We start from the raw sequence: 18,362 nt of genomic DNA on the forward strand, positions 1-18,362 counted from the left end.
TGTGCCTGAGTAATCTGTTTTTCTTCCTATTTGTATTTATTGTATTGTATTTATTGCCTCTGTACTGTTGTCCCTGTTGTCCCCTTGCACGCTGCTGTATTAGGTTTGTTTCTGTTACCCAGTCCCCTGTGCCTGCCCGCCCCGCTCCCCGCTACCCGCCGCCGTCCCAGCAGACACGCCCCCTTTTTTTGTGCCCTCCCCGCTCCCACCTCCCAGCTGCTCCTCCCTCCCACCCACTTCGCCATGAATGGCGATCGCGCATACGCGCAGCGGTCACGCGCAGCGGGCGCGCCGATTGTGCGCCAAAGGCACGCCAAAGGCAAGCCCGTCTGCGCCCGTCCGCGCCTGGACCGCGCCCAGTGCCAGGACCCCTGGCCCCCACCGATGCAAGACGACCCGACAGACCTATGACGCCGCCACCCTCAACGCACTCAATACTGGCTGGATGCCCACCTGCAGCACGGCCGCCCCGAAACGTTTCCACGGACCCTTCACCTGCACAACCTGCAAATTCACCTGCCTCCGACCAGGCACCACAACCGCCAAGCCAAACTCCAGCAGCGACCTCAAGTGCATCCTGCTCAACACCCGCTCCGTCCACAGACACGCCGTCGAGCTCTGGAACCTGCTCGACACAACCTCTCCAGACATCGCCTTCCTCACTGAAACATGGATGAACGCCTCCTCAGCCCTCGACATTGCCATCGCCATCCCGGATGGATACAAGATCATCAGGAGGGACCGCGTCAACCAGACCGGAGGAGGAATCGCCATCGTCCACAAGAACACCATCCGCATCACAACCGACGCCGACAACACCTTCACCGCCGCCGAACACCTCCACTTTCAGATTCACACCAACCCAAAGACGACCCTCAGAGGCGCGCAAAATACACATTGGGCTAACGGGGCTTTAGCTAAGATCAGATACCTTCCTGGTCCCACACACAGTCACACCCGAGTACTTCACAGGTCTTTTAAAGACATTTTGCTTCTTAATGAGACTTAGATGTCCCCCCTCCATCCCCCGCTTACAGCCCCTGCAGCTCCACTCTTCTTTTTGCTAGAAGTTAACCCCCTGATTTTTTTTTAGCCCCCCCCCTATATTTTTGACTGTGGTTGCACCTCTGGCTTCAGGCACCCCCCGCCCCCACATATTGTGTGTGTCTCTTCCACGTTTTAATGTCCTTTTTTCTCTCTCTCTCTTTCTTACTCTCTCACATTGTTTCTCTTTCTTTTTTAAAGTTTTGTACGCTGCTATCTCCAGTCTACTATATACAACCTCATCTGAGTTGAAGTGCTGACCTCTCTTGATTACTGTGAAGGCTTCTTCAACACGTAGAGCACCCTCTTTCAATCACGCCAATGGCACTAGGTGAGCAAAGAATTTTGTTCCGAAACAACAACAAATTATTTGTGAAAAGGGAGACTCAGTACTGTGCAGCAGCTTCACTATGTAGAAATATATATTTACCTCCAAGCAGTGACACCAGATAGGTCACAACAGTCTGCAAAACAGATCTACAAGCTTATTGTGCCACTTTTGTGCCACTTTTAACATGGGAAAAGGGGGGCAAGGAACTTGTAAATATGTGTCTGACTCCAGATTCTGCGAGACAGTTTTAATGTTGTTTTCTCTCTCCTCTCTCTCACTCTCTGTGACATCATTTCTCTTTCTCTTTTAAAGTTATAGACACTGCTGTCTACTTTGACGTGTAGAAGCAGAGGTGTATTGAAGTTGTGAACTCCGGTGGCTGCAGTGTTTGGATGCAGTGAATATACAAGGTAAGCACAGCGTCCTAGATATACAATGCCTCCATTGCAATGCATTAGAAATAAGTCGGCATATTTACAAGCCCGTTGTACCACTTTTGTGTCAGTAACGCAGTAGGCACTTTCATATAGACACCACTTGATCGCGGGACTATAACAGAAGTGAAATGTACTAGACACACTGCACACGTAAAATTGTAGTGTTACCTTCACTTGTAATGCTTCACCTTATTTAGTCACATCTACATAACTTTAAACTCTTTTTTTCTTTTTTGTTTTGCAGATCACCTACCCAACGTCTTTTGGAGTCCACATCACAATTTGTTTATAATACTATTTTATTAAAGTTTTTTTCTAGTTGTTTATTACATTATCTTTAAGTTACGTTTACAGTTATTGTTGTTTTAATAAAAGTTAAAAAACAATATACTTGTTCTATTTTTTTGGGGGGGGGAACGGTCCACAACAAAAATATTTATAATTTGAAATACTATAGTAAGAGTTTGACAGTAGGGTTGAAAAGTACTAGCTGTACAATAACTTATATTTTCTCTGAAAGGACTACAACATACAAAGGAAATCAAAGTAAAACAATGTGTACCACATTTACAAACCTCTTGCAACATTTTCGTGTGCAAACCTACCCCCTTACAAAATTTACTATGTGGGCCCCAAAGATGCCCCTCAAAACACGAAAATGACCACCCCTGGAGATTTCTATATAGTGTGAGGGAGGCTGCGTGGCTCACCGCCTGATGCCCTGGAGTCTGCCACACCCAGACTCAGTTCCTGCAGTGTCATGGGGAAAAACAGCTATTACAACGCGGTCATAAGCACGTGTTATTGTCACCACAAATTCGTTAGCACACATATGGCTTTACCACACATGCCTTTACCATGCATGCTTTTACAACTAGTATACATTTACCACGCATGATAAAGCCATAAGCATGATAATGGCTTTGAAGTGACAGACACGCGTTGTAATGGCTGTGGCTTACGTCCTTCAAATTAGTTTTTAGGTATACGTTTGATCAAGTCTTTTAACATCGGAGGCCAAGGACAAACACCGTGGTGTCCGTGGCAGGAAATCTCATCGATCACAGAGAAGATAGGCTTAGGGTAAAATGAAAGTAACAGGTATAATAAAAATAACGGAGGAAAACTACTAAAATGACGGTGGCCGGAGTATGTAATCAACGTATGGTGCCTTGGTAATTTGTTTCAAATAAATATAGATAGAATATGATTATTAATATATTACAAAAGTATAGCAGCGGATGACACACACGGCCCGGGAAAAGAAAACTGGAAGGTCATTTTACATATTACTGCCCCAGGAAGGTGGCTGTCCCTGGGACGTGTACAGGAGGAGAGGGAGGGGGAGCTGAAAACATTCTATTAAAAACAAATATTTAAAAAAAAGCCCCAAGGGGGAGCCGGTCCCAGGGGTTGGGGGGGGCTGTGAGCCCACCCACATACTTCAAAATAAAACCCCAGAGGATAAAAAAGAATAAAACAGACTTCTAGTTTTTTTCTCCTTTTCCACCGCGTACGCGTGCGATACACGTACCCCGCAATTTCTTATTTGAAAAAATATATATTTGGGGCCTAAAGATCCATGTGGGCCCTCCTGAGCAGGCCTAGAGGTTCAGGATGTTTCTACCCTGCCCCCTTTCCTTATTTTTCAACTTTGTTTTACTGTTTTCTTGTGACATCCAATCAGCATGCAGCTCTTGCTTGTAATTGAACGGATTTCCGTACGCATGCAGTACTTCGTCTCTAGATATCACTTTTGATTTTCTCAGGAACTACTGAACGGATTTACACCATTTGACAAAAAGCACAATCTGCGAACCGAACTCTACCTCTCTGCCAAATTTGGTGTAATTCCGTTCAGCCGTTCGGGCTGTGGCCCAGGCTAAAGGTCCCTATGGAAAATTGCATGGGGAAAACACGTTTTGGCACCCCCCCCCTTATTTCTCGGCCCTACTTGACGAATCACCCCCAAACTTTCAGGGAAGGAGCGGAGCAGAGCAGGCCATTTTCTTGGAGAAATTTGCAAAGTTTTTTCCAGCGCCAAAGTCATTCCAAATAGAATGTTGTGGATTTCCTATGGAAAGTAGGTCCTAACTATGACTACATTCTGGCATCTGCCAGTAGGTAATATATATTATATATATATATATATATATATATATATATATATATATATATATATATATATATATATATATATATATATATATATATATATATATATATATATATATATATATATATATATATATATATATATATATATATATATATATATATATATATATATATATTTCTTCCCTCCTTGCCTTGGAAGTAGTCACCGCCGCCAAGTCAACGGGTGTCTTGTCTGATCAAAGACCTCCGATGCCGGGTCTTTTTAAATACTGCCACAACGAGTAGAAAGACCACACGCTGACGAGACCATGTACCAGACAAATTAAGTTTTATTCGTCAAAACCCTGCAAATCCAACTTGTCGGAAAACTGCTTTGCCGCATCGACAGGTACATAGACTTCAAGAATTAGCCAGTCAGTCTTAAAGTTGTATTCTTAAATATTTATTCGATGGTGGTGCAAGTCATCAGACGCGTTTTGGACTTCACGTCCTTGCTCACTGATGGGGAGTGATAAGAGTAGCTGCCATTTAACAGAAATAGCCACACATGAAAGCGAGCCAACATGATACAAGCTAGTAAACATCAACAAAGGACCATATTAACTCATATGATCTTAAATGAAACGTTTTCAATGGTCGCCATTTTAACACTATATATAGTCTATACGTTGTATAGGTTATTTGTTATCTATCATATGTGGCACTTGAATTCAATGGAGCATAACATTGTAATATGTTGTCCCATTTATCACATATTATTTCATTGTGATGTATGTTCAAAATAATACATACATAATTTGCAATTTGGGCTCAAAAGAAAATAATCTTTGTTATCTGTACAAATACTTAGAGTCCCTAACTAGCGCAATGCCATTTATCACATATTGTTTCTTTACTATTTTTGCTCAATATAATGTTTAACATATATATATACATATATATATATATATATATATATATATATATATATATATATATATATAGATATATACATATATATATATATATATATATATATATATATATATATATATATATATATATATATATATATATATATATATATATATATATATATATATATATATATATATATATATATATATATATATATATATTACCCACTGGCGGTCGCCAGTAGGTAGTTATAGTTAGGATTTTTTTCAATGTTAAATCTCAAAACTCTATTTGGAATAACTTTGGCGCCGGTTGACGAATCTGCCTCAAAATTTCCTCAAAATGGCCTCGCGGCGTTCCGGTCCTTCCCTGGAAGTTTGGGGGGGATTCGTCAAGCGGGGGCCAAAATAAAAGGGGGGTCCCAAAACGCGTTTTCTCCATGTTAATTTCCATAGGGCGGTCGATTTCACTTTTAGCCCGAACGGCTGAATGGATTTCCACCAAACTTGGCAACATTGTAGGGACTGATAGCCCGATGTGCCTTTGCTATGTCTCAAGATATGTGCTTCAGTGGATTTTGAGTAATTAAGGTTCAAAAAAATATATATATCTATAGCCGCGCTCCAGTACGCACACCGGTACGCGCACCGGGCGCGCCACGCAACTTGCACGCAGAAAGCTGATTGGCTCTGGGGTGTCTGTAAACATTCTAAACAGTCCGGAGCGGCCGCCATCTTGTGTCTCGGTAGGATCGAGACACGAGAGGTGGCCAAAACAAAGAGGGAAATGACCATAAGGGGGCAGAGTAGACCCCCCCTTGACCCCCTAGGTTTGATGTGGGGGCCATAAAAGGGCCCCGCGGGGCAAAAAAAAAATAATTTTTTTTTTATTTTCGCGGGGGAGCGCCCGGTGCGCGTACCGGGGAGCGTACCATGGGGAAAAACAATGACAGTTTTAAAAGTAGCTGATTTAAAAAAAAAAATGTTTTTTTTTTTATACATACACATACATATATATAAATGCATATGCATATATATATGCATACATGTGAATATGTGTGCATGTAGAGAGAGGTAGAGAGGTAGAGGTGTAGAGGTAGAGAGGTAGAGAGGTAGCGGTAGAGAGGTAGAGATTAGTAGAGAGAGAAGAAGAGAGGTAGAGAGGTAGAGAGTAGAGAGTGAGTAATAGAGAGTAGAGAGTGAGTAGTAGAGAGTAGTAGAGAGCAGTAGAGAGAGTAGCAGAGAGTGAGTAGTAGAGAGTAGTAGAGTGAATAGTAGAGTGAGTAGTAGAGAGTAGTAGAGAGTGAGTAGTAGAGAGTGAGTAGTAGAGAGTAGTAGAGAGTAAGTAGTAGAGTGAGTAGTAGAGAGCAGTAGAAAGTGAGTAGTAGAGAGTAGTAGAGAGTGAGTAGTAGAGAGTGAGTAGTAGAGAGTGAGTAGTAGAGAGTGAGTAGTAGAGAGTAGTAGAGAATGAGTAGCAGAGAGAATAGTAGTGAGTAGTAGAGAGTGAGTAGTAGAGAGTAGTAGAGAGTGAGAAGTAGAGAGTGAGTAGTAGAGAGTAGTAGTGAGTAGTAAAGAGTGAGTAGTAGAGAGAGAGTAGTAGAGAGTAGTAGATAGTGAGTAGTAGGGAGTAGTGAGTAGCGAGTAGTAGGGAGTGAGTAGTAGAGAGAGAGTAGTAGAGAGTAGTAGAGTAGTAGAGAATGAGTAGTAAAGAGTGAGTATTTGAGAGTAGTGGAGTAGGAGAGAGTAAGTAGTAGACAGTAGTGGAGAATATTCCAAAGTTTGGCACAGCACCACTTTCACAATGAGTCCAATCAAATCATATCACTTAGAGTCCTTATTGAAGCGCTGAATCTTGGTGTATATTCAAATGCTTTTATTTTCCTTAAGTTTATGTACCACAGCCAGCCGAAACGTTTTGTTCTGTACAACAGAACTTCTTCAGGGCGTTCTTATTTCCTTCAAGTTATGTCGGTATCCAGTTGTCATATAACTAGATATTTCTTCCAAATGTTAGACGAGACAAAAGTATATTCTTATTCAAAGTGACTAGGTATCAATTTTACCCATACAATTCGGGCAGACTTGAGTAATTTATAGCATCCTCAAAGTCAGTCTTTCAAAAATTCCAAAGTATAGGACATGATAATCCAAATCCAAATGTTTCTCAAGAAAAGTCATTTACAATCGTTCGGAATATTGGTGTTTGGGCAGATATGATCCAGGGACCCCCAGTATGCAAGGGGAATTAGTCCCCCCTCTGCAAACACGCCAGTGGCCTGCATTGCAGAGAGGTGTAACAAGGGTGTGGCCTCATTACACTTCTCTGCAATGCAGCTCCCTCGCGCATACTGGAGGCTCCTGGTGGACTAGTTGACCCCAGGGACCCCCAGTATGCAAGGGGAATTAGTTCCCCCTCTGCAAACGTGGCAGTGGGCTGCGTTGCAGAGAGGTGTAACAAGGGGCATAGTCTCATTACACCTCTGCAATGCAGCCCCTGGCGCATACTGGAGGTTCCAGGTGGGCTAATTGGCCCCCAGGGGCCCCCAGTATGCAAGGGGAATTAGTTCCCCCTCTTCAAACATGCACGGGGGCTGCGTTGCAGAGAGGTGTAAAAAGGGTTGTGGCTTCATTACACCTCCCCGCAATGCAGTCCCCTGGCGCATACTGGAGATTCCTGGTGGGCTTTCAGGTCTTATATAGTTAGGAATTAGCATTAAAAAAACCTCTGAAATTCACTGAAAAAACCATAGGTTTCACACCAGGTATAGTTAGGAATTAGCATTTAAAAAACCTATTAAATTCACTGACAAAACCAGTTATAGTTAGCTGGAAAGTGATGTCACTGACCATGTCATGAGTGATGTAATATGTGACGTCATCAGCAGTGCATTGCAGGCGGGCAAGTTATAGTGAGTCCAACTAACTATAACGTGGGAATTTCAATGGTTTTATGTATATCAACTTCACAGTTTCCTAGTGCCTTGGTGCACTCAAACATATATTCGCCAGTAGGTAGTTATAGTTAAATCCTAGTTTCCATAGGAAGCACATTTTTTGTTTTCCCAATAACTTTTTGCGCCGGTTGACGAATCTTGGCGACACTTTCAAACCTTATGGCCCTCTCTGGTCCGCTCCTATCTTTAAAGTTTCGGGGTGATCCATCAAGTGGGGGCTGAGAAAAAAGGGGGTCCCAAAACATGTTTTCTACATGTTAATTCCCTTAGGAAACTTTAGACACGGCTACAGCTTGAACTGCTGAACGGAATTACACCAAATTTGGCGAACAGTTAGCCCTTGGTTCTGAAAGAACTCTTTTTAATAAATGGTGTAAATCCATTCAGTAGTTGCTGAGAACAAAATAAATAAAAATATATCGATATATAGAGGCACGGTGGAAACGTGCACCCTGCGATCAACAGCTGCATTCTAATTAGCTGTCAACACTCCAAACTAGGAAGTGTTGGCAGCCATCTTGCACCTCAGTAGAACCGAGGCACAAGGAAACACAAAAACTAAGGCGCGAAACAAGAAGACTGGGCAGGGTAGAAACACCCTGACCCCCTAGGCCTATTCAGGGGTCCCACAAGGACCCCCAGGGCCAAAAAAAGCATTCATTTCTTTTAAATCGCGAGATACGCGCTGCCTGCGCGGATCCAGCCACAAAAATAAAAAAATGAAACTTCATTTAATTGAAGCCCCCATGTGGGCCAGGTCCCGGGAGTAGCAAAAAAAATGTGTGTGGGGGCCCAGTCCCCCCCACACTGCCCCAAGGACCGCCATCCCCGGGGCTTTGCAACAATATTTGCGGGGGGCATAAGGTCCTCCCGCAGCCCACAACCCCGGGGCTATTTTTTATAAATGTGTGGGGAGGCCTTGGAGGCCCCCTTAATGCTGGGGGACCGCCACCCTGGGGCTTTTATTTAATAATTAGTGGGGGCCACATGGACCACCAACCCCCAGGATTTGTTTTACAAATAGAAATACCTGTGTGGGGGGGCTCGCACCCCCCACATGCCCCAGGGACCGACATTTCCCCGGAGTGCTAATATTTAAATGTGTGGGTCCATACCGGACCCCCGAACCCCAGGGACCACCACCCCCTCGGGCTTTGTCACTCCTGGATCCTGTGATGGCCCTGGGGACCACGACCCCTTCGGTGTCCCGGGGTGCCATGCGTCTCCCACTCTGTCATAGCAAACTCTGGATTGGTTTTTGGAAGCGAGAGCAGGAAAACCTGCTCTCTCTTCCAAAATTCAAAGCAGATTTCTTTTCCACACGGGGAGCTGCATCTTAGCAGCTCCCCATGTGGAAAAGCAATGCCCGGCTCCCGCAGGTGGCGGGGAGGCGGCTGGACCATCGGGATGTCATCAGTGATGTCATTTGAGATGTCATGAGTGATGTCATGAGTGATGTCACTGACCATGTCATGAGTGATATAATATGTGACATCATCAGCAGTGCATTGCGGGCGTACGAGTTATAGTTAGCTGAACTAACTATAATGGGTCAATTTCTATGGTTTTGTATGAGTCAAATGTCCAACTAACTATAACGCCCCTGAAGCCTATGGTTTTTTCAGTGAATTTCTAAGATTTTTTAAATGCTAATTTCTAACTATAATGTCCCTAAAACCTATGTTTTTTCGGTGAATATATATATATCAGTGATGTCACTCACCATGTCATTAATGATGTAATATGTGACAACATCAGCAGTGCACTGCGGGGGCGCAAGTTATAGTTAGCTGAACTAACTATAACGATCAAATTTCACTGGTTTTGTACGAGTGAAATGTCCAACTAACTATAACGTACCTGAACCGTGTTTTTTTCAGTGAATTTCAAAGGTTTTTTAAATGCAAATTTCTAACTATAACATCCCTGAAACCTATGTTTTTTCAGTGAATTTCAAAGGTTTTTTTAAATGCTAATTTCTAACTGTAACGTCCCTGAAACCTATGGTTTTTTCAGTGAATTTCAAAGGTTTTTTCAATGCTAATTTCTAACTATGCCTACAAATGTAGGACATGTGAAGAAAGAGGAAGAAAAGCGCAGAAAGAAACAAGCCAAATGCAGAAAGAGGCAACAGAAGTCCAGAAAGACGAAGAAAAGTGCAGGAAGTGACCAAGACATGTGCAGAAAGAACCAACAGAGGAGCAGAAAGTCCTCCTGTACCCCCAACATTTTGCTGACGGGTACTGGTGGTAACTGACTCTGACTAACCAGGCCTAGAGCCAGTGCAATGCTAAAAGACACTTAAAATACAGTAAAAACACCAACATACACTAGGGAACACTATGCGTTGGGGAACCCCTGTGATTAGCATGACCTCCTCTGTATTTGCCATGAGTTAATGCCTGGGCCATTTTATGAGTGCATGGTGAATTTATACGTGCTTGGGTTTTGGCAAAGTGATTGGATAAGTACATGGTCCTGGCTGGGTGATTGGAGGAGTGCATGGGTAGTTACAAGGAGATGGCTGGACTGCATCAGCAGTACTCAGAGGATTGTAGCAGTGCATGTGTTAGTGCCTGGGCCATTGCACAAGTACATGGGTACTGACTGAATGATTAGAGTATTGCAAGGAGAGTGCATGGTGAATTTATAAGTGCTTAGGTTTTGGCAGAGGGGTTGGATAAGTACACATATGTCACATCAGGCCCTCCCCCTCCCTTCACCACTGTGCAAACGCGCCCCCTGGTGGGTTTTATGTTGGGTGATTAATTCCCCTTGAATCCTGAGGGTCTCTCTGTTGCAGAGAGGTGGTCCAAGGCCACGCCCCTTTTTACACCTCTCTGCAATGCAGCTCTGTGGAGCTTACTGGAGGTAGTTGTTGGGCTAGTTGGACCACAGGGACCCTCAGGATTCAAGGGGACTTAATCCCCCAACTTACAATGCACCAGAGGGCCCGTTTGCACAGTGGTGATGGGAGGGAGTGGGACCTGATGTGACCAGTAACAAACGCGCCCATTGTGTATTTTAAGTTGGGGGATTAAGTCCCCTTGAGGGTCCCTCGGGCCCAACTAGCCCACCAGGTACCTCCAGTAAGCACCACAGAGCTGCGTTGCAGAGAGGTGGTCCGAGGCCACACCCCTTTTTACACCTCTTTTTCCAACTCTGTTTCGCTTAGTGAAGGTACCTGGTGGGCTAGGTGACCCCCAGGGACCCTCAGGATACCAGGTGACTTAATCCTCCAACTTAAAACGCACCACAGAGCGTGTTTCCACACTTGTCACATCATGCTCTGCCCCCTGCCTTCACCACTGTGCAAACGTGCCACATGGCTCATTTTAAATTGGAGGATTAATCCCCTTAAATCCTGAAGATCCCTGGGGTCCAACTAGCTCACTAGGTACCTCCAGTAAGCACCACAGAGCAGCGTTGCAGAGAGGTGTAAAAAGGGGCGTGTCCTTGGACCACCTCTTTGCAAGGCAGCCCTGTGGAGCTTACTGGAGGTAAAAACATTTAAATAATAAACAGGTAGTGGGCCGCGCGGCCCCCCTCCCTTAGGCCAATTTCTGACCCGGGGACTCCATCCCCGGGGCTTGGCCATATATAAAAATACATTTTTACAATATTTTCAAAGGAAGGGGGCTGCATGGCCCCCCTCCTGAGGCCTCTGTTAGCCCTGGGGACCCCAACCCCCGGGGCTCCGCATCGTTTTAAAAAAAAATAATTTTATATTTTATTATATTATATTTTATTGGGGAAGGGGGGCGTGTGGCCCCCTCCCGGGCCACTTCTTGCCCCCGGGGACCCCATCCCCCGGGGCCAGCCCTTTTCGTTGGGGACGTCTCAATTCCCCCATGGTCCCACCTCCTGCGGGATCCGGCATTGCTTTTCCACATGGGGAGCTGCTGACATGCAGCTCCCCATGTGGAAAAGCAATCTGCTTTGGATTTTGGAAGCGAGAGCAGGAAACCCGCTCTCGCTTCCAAAATCCAAAGCAGTGTTTGCTATGGCAGGGCCGCAGCCGCACGGCTCCCGCCCTGCCACAGCAAACAGCAGTGTCACTGCAGGAGCCGGTCCTGGGGTGGACGGTCCACAGGGCCATCAAGGGCTCCAGCAGGGGGGCCACACAGCCCCCCTCTCTTCCAGTGCATAGCCCCATGGAGGTGGTGGTCCCCAGGGTTCGGGGGTCTGTAACGGAGCCCCCAGTTTACATAATTAGTGCCCTGGGGAGGTGGTGGTCCCCGGGGCGTGTGGGGGACTCAAGCCCCCCCACACAGGTTTAATTTTTTTTTTAAAAGCCCAGGTAGTTGGTGGTCCCCGGGGCAGTGGGGGGCCATGTGCCCCCACACATATTTAAGAGAATCCTCAGGGGCGGGTGTCCCCAGGGCTTGGGGGGCCTTGGAGAACCCCCACAAAAATAATTAATTAAAAAGGTGCCCCGGGGAGGTGGCGCTTCCCGGGGCTGCGGGAGGGCACATGGCTATTAACATAGCCCTGGGGAGGTGGCAGTTCCGGGGGTGCAGAATGTTTATTGGGCAATGCCCCCGGGACCTGGCCTACACAGGGGCCTCATTTAAATGAAGCACAGGAGCCTGCGCTTCATTTCCTAAAATAATTTCAGCTGGATTCGCGACCCCTGCACAAATTCTGCCAAAATTATTTTAAAAAAATGCTTTCTTTGGCCCTCGGGGTCCTTGTGGAACCCCTGAGAAGGCCTAGGGGGTCAGGGTGTTTTTACCTTGCCCCCTTTTCTTCTTTTTCATCTTTGTTTCACTGTTGTCTTGTGACTCGGTTCTACTGAGTTACAAGATGGCTGCCAACACTTCCTGGTTTGGAGTGTTGACAGCCAATCACAGTGAAGCTCGTGGTCAGCAGGGTGCACAAACCCACCCCTGCTCTAGATATCAATATTTTTATTTTTTGAATTTATCAGCAACTAGTGAACAGATTTACACCATTAAAAAAAGGTGGCTTTCTGAACAAAGCACTTTTTTTTGCCAAATTTGGTGTAATTCCATTCAGCAGTGCAGGCTGTAGCCTTGGCTAAAGTTTCCTATGGGAAATTGATTTTTTTACTCTTATTTTTTCAATTTCTCAGCATCTACTGAACTGATTTACCCCGTTTTCAGTAAGGTCGCTTTCTGAACCAAGCACCACCTTTTTGCCAAATTTGGTGTAATTCCGTTCAGCAGTTCGGGCTGTAGCCTTGGCTAAATTTTCCTATGGAAATTAACATGGAGAAAACACTTTTTGGAACACCCTTTTTTCTCAGCCCCCACTTGACGAATTACCCCCAAACTTTTAGGATAGGAGCTAACCTAGATAGACTTTTGGGGGGAATTTCGCCAAATGATGCCAAAGTTTTAGCAAATCAAAAAATGCTTTTCCTATGGAAACTAGGTTCTATCTATCCTACTGGCGCCTGCCAGTTGGTAATATATATATATATATATATATATATATATATATATATATATATATATATATTACCTACTGGTCGCCAGTAGGTAGTTATAGTTAGGACCTAGTTTCCATAAGAAATCCACAACATTCTATTTGGAATAACTTTTGCGCCTGTGGACGAATCTATGTGATTGTCTCCAAGAAAATGGCCTGCTTGGTTCTGATCCTTCCCAGGAAGTTTGGGGGTGATTCGTCAAGCGGGGGCCGAGAAAAAAGGGGGGGTCCCAAAACGTGTTTTCTCCATGCAATTTTCCATAGGGACCTTTAGCCAGGGCTACAGACCGAACGGCTGAACGGAATTACACGAAATTTGGCAGAGAGGTAGAGTTATATGGTGTAAATCCGCTCAGTAGTTTCTGAGAAAATTGCAAGTAAAATCATAGCGATATCTAGAGACGGGTGCAGCACGCGTACGGAAATTCGTTCAATTACGAGCACGAGCGGCATGCTGATTGGCTGTTAACTGTCTGTCAACGCTCGAAACCAGGAAGTGTTGGCGGCCATCTTGTGTCTTGGTAGAACCGAGTAACAAGAAAACAGTAAAGAAAGTTGAGAAATATGGGAAGGTAGCCTACAAACATTTTGATCCTTTATTTATTTTTATTTATTTATTTATTTAAAACTTATAATGCGCAACAGCTACCCGCAATGGGTCTTGCTCTGGGAGTTGTACATGGATGTTTAGGATCTATTTTTCTTTTCTTTTTTTTAAAGAAAAATTGCGGAGTACGCGTATGGAAATACGTAGAATTACGAGCAGGAGCTGCATGCTGATTGGTTGTGAACTGTCTGTGAACACTCGATACCAGGAATGGTTGGCAGCCATCTTGTTCATCGCTAGAAGCGAGTCACAAGAAAGCATTAAACAAAGTTGAAAAATAAGGAGAGGGGGCAGGGTAGAACCATCCTGATCCTGTAGGCTTCGTCAGGGGTTAGGTTTAGAATTTTTAGGCTATTTTTTCAAATTTTATTTTGAATAGAAAAATCGCGGAGTACACATATTTACGTGCACGAGCTGCATGCAGATTGGTTGTCGACACCCCAAACCAGGAAGTGTTGGCAGTCGTGTTGTTGGTCGCTAGAACCGAGTCAAAAGAAAACAGTTTAAAAAAAAACTAAAGGCGAGAAATAAGGAAAGGGGGCATGGTAGAAACATCCTGATCCTGTAGGTTTGCTCAAGGGGTCGTTCATGGATTTTTAAGCTCTATATATTTTTTTATTTTGAGTAAAAAAATCACGGAGCACGTGTATTTACGTGCACAAGCTCCATGCTGATTGGTTGTCAACTGTCTGTCGACACTCCAAAGCAGGAAGTGTTTGCAGCCGTGTTGTTGGTCGCTAGAAGCGAGTCACAAGAAAACAGTTTTACATTTTTTTTTTCAAAAGGTGAGATATAAGAATAGGGGGCATGGTAGAAATATCCTGAACCTGTAGGCTTGCTCAGGGGGTCGGTTATGGATTTTTAAGCTCTATATATTTTTTTTATTTTGAATAGAAAAATTGCTGAGTATGCATATTTACATGCATGCTGATTGGTTGTCAACTGTTTGTTGACACTCCAAACCAGGAAGTGTTGGCAGCCGTGTTGTTGGTCGCTAGAACTGAGTCACAAGAAAACACTTTAAAAAAATATGTTAGAAATAAGGAAAGTGGGCATGGTAGAAACATCCTGATCCTATAGGCTTGCTCAGGAGGTTGTTCATGGATTTTTAAGCTCTTTATATTATTTTTTATTTACAATGGAAAAATTGTGGCGTACGCGGACACACAATCATGAGTTGCATGTTGATTGGCTGTCAACGCTTCAAAGTAGGATGTGTTAGCAGGCATGTTTTATTTTGAAGTGTGGCCAAGGGGGCGTACATGCCCCGGGGTCCGCCACATTCCTGGGGCAGTAATCTTTAAAATAGGGTAGCCGTGAGGGAATTGACCTCCTAGCTCCGGGGGTTACCACTTTTCGGGGATTTTTAATGTTGGCAGGGGGTAGCGCTGATTCCGTCCTGGTGCTCTTGATTGTTCTGGGGACCACCATGTCTCAGGGCCGACACCTACAGTGTCCCGGGGTGTGTAGCCCCGGGATACTGCTGTTTGGTATGGTAGGGCGGGAGCGTCGCAGCTTCACTTTAGCACAGCAAACCGGTTTCCTATTTAAAAAGGGAGAGCAAGTTAAGCTGCTGTGTCTTTCAAGTAGGAATTAGATTGCTTTTCGTTCGAGAGCAGCATATAAACTGCTCTCTCTGAGAAAGCAATGCCGGCTCTCGAAGGATGCGGGGAGACGGCTGGGACCGTGTGGGCATTGGTGTTCCCCACACGGTTCCTAACGATATTTCTTGAAACCCGGGGAATGGGTTCATTTGCAGCTCCTTAAACATTCGTACATATAGTTTTTGCAAAATTCTTTTTTGTGTTGGGGAACAGAGTATTAGTCCAGTGACTTTGTCATGCATGTATGTTTTTTCTTTTTCTTTACTTGTATTCCGTTTTATTTACAGTATGTTTCTACGTCTCTTCAGAATGAGTTCCACAGCGTAGCGTCTGTGGCAGTGTTGTTTTTTGTTTGCCTCCCTCCACCCTAATTGACAACGTAATGGGGGCACTGCTGTTGTCTCTGTTTTAAGTTTGCAACACAGTAGGTAGGATAAATGAAGCACTTGACACAATGTAGAGTGACACTATTTATTGTATTTAATTTTCCAATGTTTTTAAAATAGAATATACTCATGTACAAAATATTGTTTTATTTAAAAAATAAGTATTTAATATAATTTTTTTGAATCACCAAATGAGCTGATATTATAGTAAAGATAAAAAGAAGTGTTTATGTACAAGGAGCTACAACAGAAGAAATTCAGGATGGAAAATCAATAACACAATTTGAACACATTTTTTAAATTAATAACAGTGGCATTGAAGAGCTGAACATACTTTTTACAAGTAGCGAGAATGAAGAGGAAGATATAAATGCTGGAGATATTAGCTGTGATTTCCTATATTAAAGGTTAGATGTTGATTTTCTGGAAGAATTACATGACATCGAGTATGATTATATGAGTTTTGAAATTGATAATGAGGTATATGAAATACATGATGAAATTATTTTAGGTCTATTAAATTATGAGATGTTATAAGAATACATTTATTAAAATGGCTGCAAGTGTGCAAATTACCCAGTGCCTTTAGCTGTGGAAGTAGTTACAACAAAAAGGCTTGATGCAGGGCCTTGACGTTCAATCAGAAGGTGATATTGAAGAATACTTGATAATACCAGTCAAGAAAGGCAGAACGTGTGCAATTTAAGCACTGCTTTTGGCTGAGGTAGTTCATACAATTATAAGATAATGTCAAAAAAGTAATGTTGAGCATAGTGATGCTCCTGATCCATGCATTTTATTAGGTCGATAGACTATTCCTCGTAAGACAAAACTGCATCATAATAAATGCATAGAATGTTAATTTTTCCGAAATGAGGATTAATTTGTGGGTGTGGATTGCTTGCTAGATATGCTGCTGCAGCAATTGCTGTGCTTGGTGCAGCAGTAGGTGGGTTCTCTCTGTAAATGAAAAGGAGGACATTTTTCTGTGTTAGGCTCTATACGAATAATAGCCTGAAATGGATGGACACATTTAATAAGAATAGACTCTTAGGTATTTAAATCCATCAGTTCAGAAGGAATTATTACGAAGTCTACATTATTATGCACAGCACTGGTAGGCATTTTGTTATTATCTAATTTGTTATAAAAATATTTAGAAATATGCTGATTAGAATGCAATTCAAAACAATTCAGTGATAAATAAGTTGATAAATGTTTCGTCATTATGATTTTTCTTTTTAAATACAGATGAACAGTACTGGTTTGATATTTATAACGAGTTTGTTGAAAACAAATGGAAGAATAACTTGGTGTTTTGGTGTTAGTGAAATCACCTACAACTTTGTAATATGTTGCTCACAATTATCTACAGTACAACATTGTACATTCTGTTCCACATTTTCTTCTATTAATATCTCAGTTTCTGCACGGTTTTCCTGAGGACCAAAGTAATTAAGTTGAATTTCTTCAGAGACATTTGTTACATCTGATACAAATGCACGGAAAAGAGTACTTTTCAATTTTTTTTAACATTAGTGCTGGAATTTTTGCGTAATACTATGTTCTGATATTACTTTTCTGATTTGAGTATGATGAACTGGTAACATTCTGAATTGGTGAAAAACACTTCGGCATACTTTTTTTAGAAAGACAAGGCAGGGAATGACTTTGCAAACCAGTATTTTCTCTCACTCTGCAAGAGTCTAGTGTGTGCCGCATCTTAATCTTTTGTTTAACACTTTTCTTATTATACTTAGGTTAAAAAATGCATTAAATTTTTTTATAGATTCTTAACTTACAGTATAAATACTACTACAATTGGAAGTGTTCACTGGAGTTTTAGAACGTGTCCCTAAAAGTTCTTCAGGTAACACCTCTTTTGCACTTTTAGGAACAATTTTGTGTTTCACAATAGCACAACCATTTCTAACCTCATAGGTAAGAATACTAGTGTCATCTGTATGTAAATCATTACTCTGAAGATAATTTGTCATTAAAAAAGGCTTAGAACTTGATCTATTGTTCCATTCTTCTAAGAAAAATGTCTGAAAAATTATGTGTTATTTTCTCTTTTCAATTTACTTTTGGCCTTCATTAATGGGATCGATGAATGCAATTTTGTCACAGTTAACAGAATGTGTGGACACAGTACAATTGTCTGTCTTAAATAAAGCAAAGCTACATTCAAAGTTGTTCTTAGTGTACATGGAAAGGTGAATTGTAGTTGTTAATCCTCTTGTCGGTAGTTGAGGTTGAAGGCAGTAGTTGACACAGAAATGGAGGAATGGTTTTTGTCTCTTTTTTAATACAAAATCTGAAGACATACAGTAGAAGCATCTATAATTTTAAGAAATAAAGTCTGAATTTCATAATGTACAAACTGTAAGGAAATGTGATGACATTGTGAAATTGTCTGTTTTAAATGAATCAAGATTGTATTGAATGCTTTCTGTACTACTGGCTGTATTGGTATCTAGTTGTGAACTCTAGTGAGCGCAGAATTTATTGAAGGCTCTTCTTTGTAGACA

The sequence above is a fragment of the Lissotriton vulgaris genome, chromosome 2_1 (genome assembly GCF_964263255.1).
Source record: "Lissotriton vulgaris chromosome 2_1, aLisVul1.2, whole genome shotgun sequence".
NCBI classification, from domain to species: Eukaryota; Metazoa; Chordata; class Amphibia; order Caudata; family Salamandridae; genus Lissotriton; species Lissotriton vulgaris.